Genomic DNA, 12,560 nt, shown 5'->3' with positions numbered 1-12,560 from the left:
GATCTCGGTTCGAAATATCATACAACCATCTGTGCTCAATCTTTTGAACTATTTTCCATCCCTTCCCGCCTTTAGGGTCATCTATATAGAAGATTTGTTTGGCCATCGATGCCAAAATGTAGGGGTTATCGTCATACCAACATCTGTTAGTGTAGACCGATAGCAAACCATCATATCGCTTAACACCTCCAACCGTACGTGAGTTTGTATCAAACTAGCAACACTTAAACAAGATAACTTGACATTGGTCCTTATAAAGCAATTGCACAACACTTGTCAGTTTTCCACAGAAATCAATGTCTGCAATGTCGCCTGCACTTGGGACATGTACCCCATTATTTTGTGTACACAACTTATCATCGCGATCAGCTGCCAAAAACTTGATGCCATTTACATGACAACTAGAGTACAATTCTACGTTTAGGGGCCTAATCGCCAAGTTGAACAATTCTTCAGTGTAAGCGGGCGTATTCATGTCCTTCAATTTCCTCACCTAAAATTAATGATAAAAAGTTGACATTTAGTTTACCATTTAAAGTTATGCAAATAGCCCAAAACACGAACAACTTACATTTTCATGAAACCAACATGGAAACAATTCACTGTGCTTCTTGGCATATAAATGTGAATGATGTTCCCGCTTCATCAACTTTTCATGCTCATCTAGGTGGGTAATTTTCTTGTCACAATTGTTAAGTACAACACCAATGTGCTACCTTCATGTCCATTTTGTTAAACTGCTCCATTCTGATTGGTTTGCTAAAGGGTCCTGCAATTTGAGCAACACTACTACAAAAGGGCTTTATTGTGTCGGTGGTTGGCGTCGCTTTTATAAAACATAGTGGCGCTTAAGACATTCCAACACCTACTTTACATGGTGTCAGAATTACTGTCGCTTATAACCGACATAAACTGTTAATGTCGTTGATAACCGACATAGATTTTAATATTTTCTAATAGTGGTGTCGCTTTTAATCGACATAAAGACTGTTATCATTTTTTTCCGACACTAATGATAGTCTTTAAATATTTTCAAAGCCAGTGTCGTCTGTAGCCGATATAAGTTTTAATTTTTATTAAATATTTTTAAACCCAGTGTCGCTTGTAATCAACATAAAGTTAGTGTCGGTTAAAAGAAGACTGGTGTCGCTTATACCCGACACGAAAGTTTTAAAATATTTTCAAAGCCTGTGTCACTTGTAGTCGACATAGATTTTAAATTTTTTAAATATTTTGAAACCCGGTGTCGATTGTAGGCGACAGATTGGTGGCCTTTATATACCCTCTAAAATAGGCCTGGCAAACAGGTCATGTCGTGTCACACCTGTTATCTTAACGGGTCCTTAATAGATCAAGTCACTTTACCCATTGGGTAAAGTTACCCGACCAGTTAAGAAAAATATCTTTTTTTTCTTAAATTTGCACATAAGATTTTGTGGTATCCACTAGTGTAAATATTTTAAATTGAAGATCGAATTCATTCATTGTATTCATGTAGGGTCAAGGAGTGTAGCTGTAAAAAAATCATCAAAATCGGAGTTAAAATAACTGTTAAATTGTGATTTTTCGTTGATAACCGTCGAAACGTTTTCTCCCGTTACTTAAACAGGAACAGATAGGATAAATAGGCGGGAACGCTACCCCCAAAAAACCAAAGAAAAGGCATATAACTCGACTTGTTCTTGCTCTCCCAATTCAGGAAGACGGAAGTCGCCGATTGGGCTGGTCCAACCAAGAAAGGCATAGGGCATTGCTTGTTCTGTTAGGTTCTTAGTAGGAGTCATCGGTTTGCTTCCTCCACTGCACATACACGGCTAGTTGAAATGTGTAATGACAACGAGAAGACTAAAAGGGAGATTGCAGGCGAGTTGGTTAACGTGGATCCCAATTCATCATAGTAAATCCGAACCCTTGAATATGCTTGAAGATCTCGAAATGATCTTCTAGTTCCGGGGAGAATTCGCAAAACTCCGTTTCCATCGAGAATTGGGGAAACTCCGTAAGATGTTGGAGAAGCGAAATATACGAGATCACAAACGTCGATTTCTCGCGGCTAAATATGAAAAATAACCGTTAAATTGTGATTTTTCGTTGATAACCGTCGAAATGTTTTGTCCCGTTACTTAATCTCTGAATGTTTGTTTTATGCAATTTTTGGTGTATGCGATCTCGAAGTATATACAAACATGTTTGACGGTTGGATCGTTGAAATTAGTTTTGTAGAATGCGTATCCCATCAAAACAATAGATTCACTAACACTTAAGAGTTTATTCGTACTTTCATTAAGTATAACATAAGATTTTGTGGTATCCACTAATGTAAATATTTTTAATTGAAGATTGAATTTTCATTGTATTCATATAGGATCAAGGAGTGTGGCTGTAAAAATCATCAAAATCGGAGTTAAAATAACCGTTAAATCATGATTTTTCGTTGATAACCGTTGAAACATTTTGTCCTGTTACTTGATCTTTGAATGTTTGTTTTTTGCAATTTTTGGTGTATGCGATCTCGAAGTATATACAAACATGTTTGGCGGTTGGATCGTTGAAACTAGTTTCGCAGAATGCGTATCCCATCAAAACAATAGATTCATTAACACTTAAGAGTTTATTCATACTTTCATTAAGTATAACATAAGATTTTGTGTATCCACTAATGTAAATATTTTAAATTGAAGATCAAATTCATTCATTGTATTCATATAGGATCAAGGAGTGTAGCTATAAAAAATCATCAAAATCGGAGTTAAAATAACTGTTAAATCGTGATTTTTTTGTTGATAACCGTCAAAACGTTTTATCCCGTTACTTGATATCTGAATGTTTGGTTTTTACGATTTTTGGTGTATGCGATCTCGAAGCATATACAAACAAGTTTGACGGTTGGATCGTTGAAATTAGTTTCGTATAATGCGTATCCCATCAAAACAATAGATTCACTAACACTTGGAGTTTATTTATACTTTCATTAAGTATAACATAAGATTTGTGGTATCCACTTATTTTAAATTGAAGATCGAATTCATTCATTGTATTCATATAGAATCAAGGAGTGTAGTTGTAAAAAACCATCAAAACCAGAGTTAAAATAACTGTTAATTCGTGATTTTTCGTTGATAACTGTTGAAACGTTTTGTTCCGTTACTTGATCTCTGAATGTTTGTTTTTTGCAATTTTTGGTGTATGCGATCTCGAAGCATATATAAACATGTTTGACGGTTGGATCATTGAAACTAGTTTTGTAGAATGCATATCCCATCAAAACAATAGATTCACTAACACTTAAGAGTTTATTCATATTTTCATTAAGTATAATATAAGATTTTGTGGTATCCACTAATATACATATTTTAAATTGAAGATTGAATTCATTCATTGTATTCATATATGATCAAGGAGTGTAGTTGTAAAAAATCATGAAAATCGGAGTTAAAATAACCGTTAAATCGTGATTTTTCGTTGATAACCGTCGAAACGTCCCGTTACTTGATCTCTGAATGTTTGTTTTTTGCAATTTTTGGTGTATGCGATCTCGAAGTATATACAAACATGTTTGACGGTTGGATCGTTGAAACTAGTTTTGTAGAATGTGTATCCCTTCAAAACGATAGATTCAACAAACACATGAAGTTTATTTTATACTTCTATTAAGTAGAACATAATAAATTGTGGTATCTACTAGTGCAAATATTTTAAATTGAATATTGAATTTGTTCATCGTACTTTTATAGAATGCAAATATTTTAACAATTAGATCATTGAAATTTATTTCATAGAATGCATATTCTGTTAAAACGATAGATTAAACTAGAATCATACATTTTGGTGAAAAAAAAAAAAAATTAGAATCATTCATAAATAAAAAAATTTGGAGGAGGCGGGAGTCAAAAATTTTGGAAGGCTACCAAAATTTTGGCATGGCGCCCAAAAACTTTTAACTTTCTATTTCCAAAGAGAGCGCACATCGCCGTTTAGCTCTCTCCCCTCCTTTTCATCTCTCTCGCAACTCTGCCTTTCCTCTCCAGAAACAAAACCCTAACCTCTATCCTTCATTTTGTTCTCAAAATCTCAGAGTTGCATTCATCAAAATCTTCTAAATTTCTCTTTATCTGTGCCTTCATCCAAAAATTTCCATACGTCCTCCCTTCCTCTGCAACAACAAACCCCTCAAAATTCACTAATCTAAACTTAACTCCAGAATGGAAAACCATGGGTTCCTCTGCTACACACCACAGCCGCCGCACTACAAACCTGTCTTCGCCATCCATCGGAAAACCCAAGAAGAAATTTTGATCGTCGGCCGGCATCAGGACCGCAACATTGTCTTGGCTTTGCAAATTCCACCTCCAAATCCTTTCTGAACCTTTTTCCCAAAAGCTCTCTCACTGATTTGTGATCAGGTAAGATATTGGGGTTTCTCTTTGTTTCGTCCTATCATTTTCCTCATTTTCTATGTCCAATTATGAAGCATCTTTTGATTTTTATTGATAAAGACCTTTTCTTTCTCCAATTATGCCTCTGTCAACTCTTTTTCTGACCTGCTCCACTTGGATTTTCCATTTCTTTAAACCCAGGTGCTGCTCAACAGGAATGTTGTTTCTACATGATGATCACAACTTCCATTTTCTCTACTTAACTAGTTCATGGGCCATCATATGGTTAGTAAATTGAAGATGTTTCCCTCAATTTCATTAAATAACTTAAGCTTGAATAAATCTTGGTAACCCATAGATTTGGAATATGTCCATTGTGATAAAAAATCAATGGGATGATTCACTTTGCTTCTTAGGCATGCGCATGAGTATGTTTTGTTCCGATTGAGATGTTAAGGGAAAAGCTTCAATGTACTAAAGAACAGTTTGTACGAAGGTCTCTCTGTCAACTGACAATTTTCTTATGAAATGCTATTGCTGAGTTGCCCTGTGCTATCCTGCTAACACCAGACATTTTGAATGCCCTGGGACTGAGATGCATGCTGAGTGCAATGTTTAGGGAATTATATTCACTATTGCAAAATTTAAATCACCAAAACATTGTGAAGTACCTTGGATCCTTAAAGACAAAGACTCATCTTCACATAATCCTAGAGTAATTTTTCCCAAATATTTCATGTGGAAACTCTGTTGAGAAAACTGTGTGATATTTGGATTGCTATACTTGTAGATATGTAGACTGGCTCACTTGCCAACATTATCAAGCCAAACAAATTTGGACCTTTCCCAGTATCTTTGGTAGCTATGTACATTGCTCAGGTTCTGTAATATCCTTGCAGTTTGTTATTTGTATGTGTAGGCGCATGCAAGTTAGATATTTGGACTTGATATTCGTTATGATACAGGTTCTGTAGGGGTTAGTATATTTACATGAACAGGGCGTAATCCATCGGGATATCAAGGGTGCAAATATATTGACAACTAAAGAGGTAACTTACATGTGTATTTCTCACTTTTTACGAGACGAGTTTTCATATAGGTTACCATCATGTTCTTGTAAAGTATTTGTTCCATTGGGATATCAAGGGTGCAAAGATATTGATCTACCATCTGTTGCTTGTGTAACTTTTCCTTTGTAGTAATAACTTATTGTATTTCTTGATCTGTATGAGGCATCCTTTTCAGGGACTTGTGAAACTAGCTGATTTCGGTGTTGTGACAAAACTGACTGAGGCGGATGCTAATACACATTCAGTTGTTAGAAAACCATATTGGATGACCCCATAGGTTTTTTTTTTCTTTTCCTTTTTTTCCCTTTCTTTTTTGATGTTGAGAAGAAAGATGCTTGTACAGGTAATTCCTCCTGCCATATGGAAATTTCCACATTCGTGCATCTCCTGGAACCACATAAATTGCACCCTTTTCTCTAGCTCTGTTAGGCCCATACTCTCCAAACAACCACCAATCTTACCATTATTCCCTGTAATAACTTTTTTGTTGAAACAAAGCCAACTCTATACCTTACCAGGGTTCAGTTTATGTGATATAGTTGTCCTTATAATCATGAAACTGTGAAACATCAGAATTGTTAAACTGTGCATATAGTTTTACTTTCCTTATATTTTTTAGATTCTTTGGATTTATGAACATCCTTTGATTTTAGGATGATACGAGAAAAATTGAAGAATGTATTGGAGGTGTGTTTAATTTTCACTTCAACCACTCACTTGCATTATTTATGGTATATATTCGTGGTTGCTATGCTCACACCTTGAGCAAAAATTATGCAAGGCTCTTCATTAGAGTTTATGTTTATTTTCTGATTTTCATTGTTTGAGTTTCTTACCAAGTGACAATTATATTGTGCTTGATATAAGTTATCTTTATTTATTTATTTATTTATTTCTTTGCAGAATAAAGATAATAATTGTGGGTTAATGTTCTTAGCACTACATTCGAACTCCTTGACAATTGGTTAAAGTGGACATGAAAAACTAGCATTATAAGACATATCATAGGATTGTAACAAGTACTTGTAAAATTTTTTCATTGATTTTTTTGCATATGTAGTTGAATATATGATTATTAATATAAAATAGTTCTTTCAATAAAAAGTTGTCAAATGTTTGTTATGAGTTTTTGTTAATGGTTGACTTGGCCTATAAATGATTTATTAGTTGGAATTATTTTCATATAATTTTTTGTAATTATTATTAATTAAAAACTGATGTGAAGATTTATAAAAATTTTTATTTTTAATATGTCTAGTTTCGCTTATAAGCGACGTCAGCTTGAGTATTTTATTTATTTAACTCAAGTGATGTCGGTTGGAAGTGACACTAAGTGTGATATTTTAATTATTTATTTGTTACTTAATGTCGGTTTGAACCGATATCATCTTGCCTTTCTATGTCGCTTATAAGCTACGTGAGTGCCTATGTTAGTTTTAAACGAAGCCTTTGTTCCTTTTTATTTTATATTACTTTGCTTCGTGGTGGATTAAGGGGCCTAAGCGATGTCAATACCCTTTTTGTGACGGTAGCATTGATGTCGATTCCTTTATTCGACATTGCACGATTTGATGTTGGATTTTGCCCAATAATCCAACAGTAAGTGGTGTTTTTTGTCGTTTTTAATTTGACAGTAATATTCGTTTTGTAGTAGTGCAAAAACAGAAGGTTTTTCACTTTTCACAACATCGTCATTATTGCGTTGTTGTCGATTGAACGTAATCTCAACGTCTTGTAGGTACATTGCACAAAATGTAACCAACTCAAATGTGACCCATGCCTCCACGATTGATTCTTGTTTGGCACTTTTTAATAGTTTTTCATACTTTTCAAATGTTTCAATGTCCATGGTGGGAGGGACATTATCTTCTACTTATTCGTATTCGAACTAGCGTTGGGAAAGCATAATCGATAATGTTCATAATTTGTTCATTTGGGTCCACAACATATTCAACTGTCTCCACTGCTCAGGTACTGTGTGATGATGAAGCATTTTGTATTTGTTCTCCATGATGATTCCACGTACTATAGGTCTCCATCATCCAATTTCTGACTAAATGGTATCAAACAATTTCAAAATATTCAATCATTGAGTTGTTTCACTTTCTACAAGGACACCAAATTTGAGTTGAACCCCGATTGTCTGCAATTGCAAAATCAATGAACTGATTTATTCCATCCAAATAATCATCAGCACATCTGTTAGGATTATGCATCCACTATTTGTCCATATCACCTGCAAACGTAAAAAATTTACATGGGTTACAGAAACTTCAATTATGACATGCCATCCTTTGCCTTCGGTATGAGTCCTATCTTATTCGAGAATGCACAGTTATGTGCTGTAATTTACGGTTCCAACACATTAGAGTTCGATTATGGGAAAACTTCGACAGCATCTCCCTGCAGTTCTTCAAGTGCACGATGTAGGTACAAAAAACTACGATGCACTCGAACAACGCAAAAAGATGCTACCAAATTTCCCATGTTCAAACTCTAATGCGTCAATCACAAAATATAACATGTAACTGTGCATTCTCAAACTATCCAAAGTTTTGGGACAATTCAAGAATTAATTCGACCGCAGTCATGTTTTCGCATCCATTCGCGAAATCTAACTAATTCTAAGCTCATATGAACATTGTAAACCATTTTTTTTGTACATCCATACAAAAATGTTTGCATACAAATACATAAACTCACAACAATTATAAACTACATACAACACAATTTAAATGATTGAAAATTAAATAAGTTAGTTAAGAAAATATATCTTTGAGATTAACGGCAACTCAGGATTCAAAGGCTGTTGGAAATTCTAGCAGGAAGGCAGTTGTTGCAATTGTTTTGCAGCTTCCACCTTCCTGCATTCTTGTTAAATTCAATAAAGTGAAAAGACCTTTGCGTGACGAAAGCACCGTCGCGCAGAACATGCTACTTCCACTTTTGGTGCCATCAAACCACGATTTGCCGCGTTTTTTTTATAACACTTTGCGCGACGACTAGTAGTTCGTCGTGCATTACTGTTTTTTTTTTTTTTTTTTTTTAAATTAAAATTTTCCATTCAATCTTCATTTTTTTTTTCAAACCACATAAATACATAATGAATCAAGAACTTATTTCATTAAACCATTTGTGCATAATTAAGTAATATAAATATTTATTAAAATGCATTAATTTCATTCAAAATGAACATTAAGTACATGTTTAAGTAAACCGTTCATAATAAAAATAAAAAACACTATTCTACTCCTCCGCCGGTGGTTTTGGTTCTCGATGTAGTTCTGCTGAACGTTGATTATCAAACTTCCACTCCTGAAAACGAGACTTGAACATGTTATCAATTGCCTTCATTAGATTTGGGTTACTTTTGTCAATGTCCCAATTAGGGTGTCATGCAAAAATTAATAAATTAAATTCTCACTATTATATTAAATTTATCAAACATAATTATTATTTAACTAATAACTTAACACATACAACTAACTCATCAATCATGTGCATCTTCAGCTCCTCGGGGATGGCTCTCCAAGAATCCCAATCCGTGGCACATTTGTCACGCACCAATGCTCTAACATCTAACCAAAAGCTGGCGCACATATCTGACTTGACAACCCCCATTAATTCATTAGCAGTGATTCGTTAACGGTTCCCACCATAAGTGTGTCAGACCCATACCGCATCTCTTTTCTTCTTGTTTATCAACAAAATATATATTCATAATACTGAAGCTAAATAAAAACTATATACAAAATGCAAAATTTACAACGCAAACCTTTTTTGGAACCTTCGCCATCCATTTGTCTTTGAAGAACGCTCACCATAGTGACCATCGCACCAACAATAAAAAAACAAATTGATTATAATTTGCAAAATTGTAAAGCGTTTCCAAAACGCATTCTGAACAAGAACGAGAGCAGAAGCGCATATTTGTAGGAAGATTAGACACTTTGCACGACAAAGCCTTTGTCGCGCAAACATCTGTAGTAAATACGATTTTGATTCCTCTAATTCACATGCACTGAATTCTCTGACCTAAAAATTGAACAACCTTTGCATGACGAAGCCCTTGTCGTGCAAGGTTTTATCACCTTCATCTCACAAAACATATAGGTTCGAAATATGGCGGTAAGTTTATCCGTGTTTTGTTGCTCCTTTGCGCGACGAAATTGTTGTCTCCAAAAATTTTGCACGATGAATGAATGGATTGTAATTATGAAGTTTACGTAAACATGGATCTTTAGTATCTATATTTAGTAAACTTCATAATTACAAATAAATATTCAGTTAGAATATTTAATAATTATTCTAAAAATAATTAAAAACTTAAGTAAATTGAATAAATTTTCCATGCAATTATTTAAACAACAAAACATGAATTAAACTCTAATTAAGTCCAAATACATAACCGATAAAAAAAACCTTAAAATTAAATATTGTCCTAAAAAACATAAATTTAAAACTACTGTGTCGATGGTCCTCCATTCTGCTCCGCAGCATAACGCCACCGCTTGTAACCCCCCTTCAACTTCTCCTCTATCAACTTCATCAACTCTTTGTTCGTTTCATCAAGAGTATAGTTACACTATTACACATATATGCAAATAATTAATTCCAACATATAACAAAAAATTTAAAAAACTATAAATTTTCAACTTTTGTCACACTTACTAATAATTGATCCATCACCACCTTCATTGCATTCTCGGGCACATATTTTCAAGAACGCCACTCAGCTGTAGGACAATTAGTTTGCATTGCTGCATCAACCGCATACGCAAACTCCACATATTGGCTCATATCATAGGGCCCGGAGGGCATGCTCTGCTCTTGGTTTTTATCCTCCATTTGAGCACAAAGAGAAATGTGAAGAATAAGAAGAGTAGAAGCGCATATTTATAGGAAGGTTAGACACTTTGCACGACGAAGCCTTTGTCGCGCAAACCTCTGCACTAAATACAATATTGATTCCTCTGATTCAAATGCACTAAATGCTCTGACTCAAAATCTGACTAGACTTTGCGCGACGAAGCCTTTGTCGCTCAAGTGTTCTGCTGATTACCATGCGTTGAATGCTCTAACCCAAAAGCTGAACGCACTTTGATCGATGACGCCTTTGTTGCCCAAGGAAGCTGCGGGAAAATCTTTGTCATGCATTTATTTTCGTGCCAAAAAAAATTACCCCCAGTTTTCTTACTGACTTTGCGCGATGAGCATCTTTTTTTGGTTGTGCAAACTTTACTGCACGACAAAGTTCTTCGTCGCACAAAGTGCAGCAACCTCGCGCGACGAAGATATTTTTTTCATTGCGCAAAACGCCCTCGAGTGATGGATTTTGCTTTGTCGTGCAAACATCTGTCGCGCAAATAGTTTTTCCTATTAGTGAAGAGTAGTTGCAGTTAATTTTTCAGGCTCGGAGATTGCAAGTACATTCTTTGTATAAACTGCGGAGCATTACACCCATTTTGTATGCCTACTCTTTAATTCCTTTATTTGATCAATTATTCTAGTTGCTTCCACTGGCTACCATGGAGTTCATCAACCTGCAGCTACGCAAATCATATTTTTCTTGATGTTGATCCTCATCATGTTGGGGGCATGGTCTTCGGAAGGCACTTCTCATATTCTCCAGGACGCATCCATGTATGGGAGACACAAGCAATGGATGACTTGGTATAGGCGTTTTTTTTAAGAAATTCAAGGACAATGTGGCATATATAAAAATTTCCAATAACGATGCAAGCAAACCTTGCAAATTAAGTGTAAATCAATTTGCAGATCTTACAAATGAAGAATTCATAGCCTCAAGAAATAAATTCAAAGGCCATGAATGTTCCACAAGATAACTTTTTCAAGTATGAAAATGTAACTTACGGCAACAGTACCAGCAACAATGGATCGTAGGAAGAAAGGAGCCGCGACACCTATCAAGGACCGACGCCAATGTGGTAATATCTAATTTTTATTAGATTGGAGCAACACTACTTATCCTCATTTTGGAGTTTATTAGATTTGTTTTTATATTATGCTAGCAGCTTTTAATTGCAATAGAAATATAGGATGTTGCAGGGCATTTTCAGCGGTAGCAGCCATAGAAGGAATCACCCAACTCACAACTAGTAAATTGATATTTTTGTCTGAGCAAAAATTGGTTGGTTGTGACACCAGTGGTGTCGATCAAGATTGTGAAGGTCGCTTGATTGACGACGCATTTCAATTCATCCAACAACATGGGATTAGTGCCAAAGCGAAATCGGTGGTAATAAATGCAACTCCAAGAAGGAAGCCAAAATTGCAGCAAATATAACTGGCTATGAAGATGTACCTGCAAACATTGAAAAGGCTCTTTTTACCGTTGTTGTTCATCAACCTATTTCTGTTGCCATTGATGCTAGTGGTTCTGACTTCCAATTCTATTCAAGTGGTGTATTGATGGAACTTGTGGAACAAGCTTGGATCACGGTGTTACAGTTGTTGGTTAAGGGAGCAGCAATGATGGGACTAAGTATTGGTTAATAAAAAAGTCATATACAGAATGGGGTGAAGAAAGATGCATAAGAATGCAAAGGGGTATTGAGGCAATGGAAGGACTTTATGGCATCGCTATAGAGGCCTCTTACCCTTCTGCCTAGTTGTATCGATAAACTTTAAGTCATTGCCGACAATATATGCTTGGTAGGCGTTTGTATACGTTGTTAGAAATTTTGAGTAGAAATTTCATTGTTCCACATTGGTCACTATTAAAAAGTTCTCTCACTTTATAATGCTTTGTTCCTTATAAAAAGTGATTGGAGTAATGGACCATGAAGAATAAAATTGGGCTCAACGTTGGAGTTGGGTTTTGGAATGTACTAATTAATTGATAATTAATATATAACTAATTTAATTAATATATAATTAATTATCAAAAGATGGGCCTTGAGGCTAGAGCTCTAATAATTAAATTCTTTAATTAATTATTTTTAATCAATTTCGAATTTAATTAATTAATTATTTTTTATATCAATAGAGTCATCTTTTTAGATGAAGTCTGAAGTGATGAAAGAACGCCAGATAGCAAAGCACCCATATGAGAAGATGTCTCTCAACAGACACATCCCATTTTCATACTTGT

General features: G+C 34.9%; 1 pseudogene; it reads left to right on the top strand.

The window, feature by feature from the left end:
• Positions 1-10,974: 10,974 nt before the first annotated feature.
• Positions 10,975-12,078, top strand: LOC103964534 (annotated as a pseudogene).
• Positions 12,079-12,560: the final 482 nt, after the last annotated feature.

This window comes from the organism of the source record quoted next, unplaced genomic scaffold, assembly GCF_019419815.1.
Source record: "Pyrus x bretschneideri cultivar Hongxiangsu unplaced genomic scaffold, Pyrus_bretschneideri_v1 Contig15, whole genome shotgun sequence".
Lineage (NCBI taxonomy): Eukaryota > Viridiplantae > Streptophyta > Magnoliopsida > Rosales > Rosaceae > Pyrus > Pyrus x bretschneideri.
The sequence above is the reverse complement of the archived record's forward strand: the minus strand, read 5'-3'. Positions and strand labels throughout refer to the sequence as shown.